This window comes from Rhipicephalus microplus, chromosome X (assembly GCF_043290135.1).
Source record: "Rhipicephalus microplus isolate Deutch F79 chromosome X, USDA_Rmic, whole genome shotgun sequence".
Classification (NCBI taxonomy): domain Eukaryota; kingdom Metazoa; phylum Arthropoda; class Arachnida; order Ixodida; family Ixodidae; genus Rhipicephalus; species Rhipicephalus microplus.
The window spans coordinates 55,419,019-55,425,018 of NC_134710.1; positions in this window are offsets into that span (position 1 = coordinate 55,419,019).

Sequence of the window (6,000 nt, forward strand, 5' to 3'; positions counted from 1 at the left end):
CATGTTTATATTTAAACCCATATGGTCAAAATTTCTTGAGCCCGCCGCCACGGCATTCCTTGTAAGGATATCGTGACTTTGGAACCCAAAACCCTAACCATTGTACATTTATACAGGAAGACAACAAAGAACACTGTAGACATGGTTTTGGGTATTGATGCGGAACTATCGATGGTAGTATCGATACTATATCGATAAATGAGTCACTATTGAACTAACGACGGTAGAAGCAACTGTAAGTTTCATATTACTATGGATAGTATACAGGGTGTCCCACGTAACTTTAGCCAGAGTTTAGAAATATGATTGATCGATTGATATGTGGGGTTTAACGTCCCAAAACCACCAAATATGATTATGAGAGACGCCATAGTGGAGGACTCCGGAAATTTAGACCACCTGGGGTTCTTTAACGTGCACCCAAATCTGAGCACACGGGCCTACAACATTTCCGCCTCCATCGGAAATGCAGCCGCCGCAGCCGGGATTTGATCCCGCGACCTGCGGGTCAGCAGCCGAGTACCTTAACCACTAGACCACCGCGGCGGGGCCAGAGTTTAGAAATATGCTGGAACACATAACTACGACGTGACCAAACGCATGTTGCTCACCGTTGCCTGGAGTTAGTCAGACTATATTTCTTGTTCTCAAATATTGTTTAATTGATATGTTTAATTAACTAATTTTGAAGGAACGAAGCTAGGTAAAAAAATTCAATCAGAAAGTTAACTGTTGATCGGTTGGCAAAAAGGTCAGATTAGACAGTTTTGAACTTTACATCTATTAGGTAGTCGTGTTTTTCTGCCAATTAGAAATGCCCGCGAAGTTCAAAAAAAAATATCACGTGACAAACCCGCTCGTGCGCCATATCATTCTATAGTGCTCCCTCACGTTCCGCGTACAAACGACCATAGCATTTGCCACATTTTGCTGTCTCGGCAATGCCGCAACGATGGTGGTGGCTTTACGATGAACACGTTTCGCTATCAGCCACAAAAACAATAACTGCTGTGACTGCTTATCGCTGTCACGAACCGGTGCGACGGAAGCGGGTCGTTCGTACGCGGAACGTCACGGAGCACTAGAATCATCGTGCGCACTTACACGCGAGCGGGTTTGTCACGTGGTATTTTTTTTTTGTATTTCGCGGGCATTTGTAATTAGCTTAAAAGCATAAATACGCAACATATATAAAGTTCAAAACTATCTATTTGGACGTTTCGTAAACCGATCTACAACTTTCTCATTGAAGTTTTTTTTATCTAGCTTCGTTTTTTAAAAGTGAGTTAATTAAACATATCTAATTAAACAATATTTGAGAACAAAAAAAATAGTCTGACTAATTCCAGGCAATGGTGAGCAACATACATTTGGTCGCGTCGTAATTACGTGCTTCGGCATATTTTTAAACTCTGGCTAAAGTTACGTGGGACACCTTTTATAACCAACCGCGCCAACTCACCGCTGCAAAAACTTGATTCTCCAAGTGTGTGGTTTATATACTAGTATGCTGTAGCAGAAGAGGCAGGCTGAAGGGCAAAAAGGTTGACATGCTTGCGTTCCATCAGCAGAATGACTGACTGACAAAAGATAATTAAGATCAACTATTCAGCTTTAGCAGATAATAATAATAATAATTGCTTGGATTTACCGCCACAAAAGCACAATATGATTGTTACAGATGCCGTAGTGGAGGCCTCCGGAAATTTCGACCACCTGTTATATATATATATATATATATATATATATATATATATATATATATATATATATATATATATATATATATATATATATATATATATATATATATATATATATATATATGAGTACCTGCCTTACCTGAACCATGGCTGCCAGTACATCATTAACGGAGCGTTTGTCGCGGAGATATCCAAATTACCCTACGAAGTGTGCCGTCATCGGGGACTCAATCATGCGGTACGTCCACACGCACTTCAGCCCGAACGACTCACCGACGCCGTGCTTCATCTCCTATGGTGGCGCTATGTTTTCGGACATTCCGGCGCTACTTGAGTACCTGCCTTACCGGGTGGACACGCTGTTTCTGCATGTGGGCACCACGGACATCCTGAAGACGAGCTCTTCAAGATCACTGGATTCGTTGAGGGAGGCATTGAAGCGAATGAGGCAGATGCGCCCGAACATAAAGACACTGCATCTTAGTCTGCCACTACCTCGCGCACCCAATCGCCGACGGTGGGACTCGAACTGGCGATCAATGAATCAGTTTAATATGGAGGTACAGCGATTCAGCAGAGAGGCCCGCCGTCTCTGCCACTACGGGTTGTTGGGAGCAGGCGTCTATTACGTCGAACATGGTTTCTCAACACTCCCGCTGCGCCGCTTCCTGGCTGCTGACGGCTTACATGCAAGCTTCGAGGGAGTCGCGCTGCTGGCACAGCACACGAGGGTGCAGCTGCGATGGACGTCGGCGGCATGGAGATCGGCGGCAATCGCTTGCACGGACAACTCCAGTGCCAAGCCCCCTCAACAACAAGGAGCCGAGCGACACACAGAGCCATCCAGAGCACCAGCAGTGACGATGTCGCCACTACCACCAGCGAGGCCAGCGAGCCAGCGAGTCCCACCAGTGAGTCAGAGATCGGCGGCAACGGCTTGCACGGCAAACTCCAGTGCCAAACCCACTCAACAACAGGGAGCCGAGGGACACAAAGAGCCATCCAGGGTTCCAGCAGTTACGACGTCGCCACTCCCGCCAGCGAGGCCTTACAACACCAGGCGGACGAATGCGGCGAAGACCAAGGCGGCGGCTTCCAAATGACACGGGGAAACAAAAGGTACGGGCAGTCTTAAACACGCATGGTCCCACTCATTTCTATCGATTAGGAAAATCATTGAAAAGCGGGTGCAATACGAAAAACACGCAGAACAACTAACCAAATATCTATCTCACGAAATTGCACCTAAGGGCCTCCGCCTAGCATGCAACCCCTCAATGTCTACACTAAGTGAAGCAGAAAGGGGGAAGTGGGAAAAAATATTACTAGAAGCGTCCTTGCAACTGACTCGGGTCATTGCGGACCATAGTGAGCGTAAGGCCGCCGAATACAGTGTCACGGAGGCCACGCAGAAATTGGTATCTAATCTCGGAGAGCATGAGGCAAGAGAACTGGAAAGATATGAACTAAAGAAGAGATGCGAAATTTCTGTAGCAAAAGATAGAAAATTCAAGCGGGACTGCAGTAGCTCCACTGCTCTGCAACAGGAAAATAGGAATGAGGCCGTACAAGAACGCCAGGGACCACCCGTACCACAACCTAACTTTGAGGAGAAAAATGGGAACTCAAAACTACAGTGCAATCCTAATCAAAACATCCTTACTCTCGAATATGACGCTGACACTCCCATGCCACGTGATAGCCAAGAGCAGCCGAAAACTTGCGAGGAAAATGTCCTCAATCTGTCAAACACAACACTCACACTCGCTCAGCTTCAACTTTTGTCGAGAGGCTTGACCTTTTGTCCATCATCCGGTAGATTCAATGAATTTGAACTGTATCAAGACCTCGATAACTTTGCGCGTAATCTCCGCCTCCGTGAATACTTTCATGATCGCAAGGACTGTACGGACGAGAATAGAGTGATTGGTGGTGACAAATCATGGTGTCCGGGTGAGCAGAGGGACAAACACCTCGATATGTATATATCAGCAGTTCGAAAAGATATCATCAGAGCGTATGAAAAAAATTGGCCATTTCGAAACAACATATCAAAGTCAGAACGAAGGGCACTCGATGAACTACGAAAAAACACTGGAATTACTATCGAACCGGCTGATAAAGGGGGCTGCATAGTAATTCTAAACACGTCGGACTACTTAAAGGAAGGGGAACGACAGCTATCAGACACAAAATTCTACAAAGAACTTCCAACGGACCCGACTCCCGAATTTGAAAGGGAGATAAAAGTAACCCTAAACAATCTCCGCCGGGACGAGAAAATTACCGGCAAAATGTTAAAAGCAATGTTACCGGCCCATTCTGTTCCCGGTCGATTCTATTTGCTCCCAAAAATACACAAAGCAGGTAATCCGGGACGTCCGATAGTATCCAGTAACAGCACATCAACAGAAAATATATCAGAATTCATCAATTCCTTAATAAAAAACTTCCTCCCAAATTTTCCCTATTACTTAAAGGACACAAACCACTTCATCTGCGAAACTTCAAGTCTCGACATCCCAGGCGGCAGTTTTCTGGTGACAATGGACGTCTGCTCACTGTACACCAACATACCCCACCATGACGGAATAGCGGCTATGGTTTCTGAATATGTAAAATCTGACTCATCAACTAGTGTAAGTGGCGAGGTACTGTTTACACTTCTTGAACTTGTACTAAATTATAACCATTTTGAGTTCAACGGCAAGCATTTCCTTCAGGTCAGTGGCACTGCAATGGGCACGAAAATGGCCCCAAACTTCGCGAGCACCTTTATGGCTTCACTTGAAATCCCATTCATTGAGGGACGCACCTTGAAACCTTTCTACTACAGAAGATACTTAGACGATATTTTTATGATATGGAACCATGATGAGGGAAGTCTTTTCCGCTTCATAGAGGATTTTAACAAATGCCACCCGTCAATAAAATTCACGCACAAAATTTCCAAAACTAGCATTAACTTTTTGGACGTCACTGTCACGGTCGAAAATGACCGCTTGTCAACAAACCTTTACAAAAAGTCTACAGACCGTCAAATGTACCTACATTTCAACAGCAGCCACCCAAAGTATTGCAAAACGGGTATTCCATATTCTCAGGCCTACCGGTACCGAAGAATATGCACCGATATGCGGGAATTTGACAAACACGCGGAACACCTAAAGCATTCCTTATTGAAACAAAATGATCTGGAAGACATTATTGACGATGCCATACTACGTGCTCGCAACGTGAACAGGAATGATATAATTAAGGGACCAAACAGAGTATCTAAAACGACTTCAGAAGTGAACCTTGTACTAACTTACTCCTCATCAGCGCCACGAATCAACAACATACTTTCCCGCCATTTCAACATAGTCAGGCAAAGCAAACGACTAACTTCTATTTTCGCGAAGCCACCTCATGTGGTGTACCGCCGGGATAAAAATCTGAAGGACATTCTTGTCAGGGCAAAAACAAACACCCCCAAATTTCAATCAGCGTGCCATCCCTGCGGAAAAGCTCGATGCAAGGTATGCCCACAGATGGTCACAACACGTGAATCCAAAGCGAACTTCTCGGATTTCAAATTCTGCATAACTGAAAGCCTTAATTGTGACTCCAGTAACGTAATATACATGCTACATTGCAACATCTGCGGACAAGAATATATCGGCCAAACAGACACGCCATTTCGGCTGCGGTTCAATAATCACCGGTACCACGCCACTTCACTGCCGAAGCTACCTTTATCTAGACATCTGCGCCTGCCAAACCACAGTTTTGAAAATATCAGCGTAACTCTTTTGCAGTCCGGTTTCTCAAACAGACGTGAGCGCGAACAGCGTGAGGCATATTTTATTTTCAAATTTCGTACAGTAGTAGCCGGCATCAACGAGGACCCCGGAAAACTCAACTGCCTCCGAGAAGTAAGCCAGGAGAAAATTGGTGACAAAGATTGATAGCTGGAGACCATGCTTTTTTCTGACTGACTCGTACGTGTACACTGTCCTTTTTTTTTTACATGCACATACAAAAGTGTTTACGTTCGCCTACCACTTCACGACCATTGAAGGGAAACGGACGAAGATTAAAGGTAAATAGCCGACCGACCCATTAACGAGAAACCTTTCCTTTACGCACGCCGTCCACCGCCCGCCGAACGACCCATTACGGGGAAACTCCTTTCTTTACGCGCGCCGTCACGGATCCTCCCGGCACAGTTGGCTTCGTTCTCAGTGTTGACAGTGGTTCTTCCTCTTTTTTACTTTCTTTCTTTTCTTTCTTTTTTCGTCTTTTTTCTCCCCTT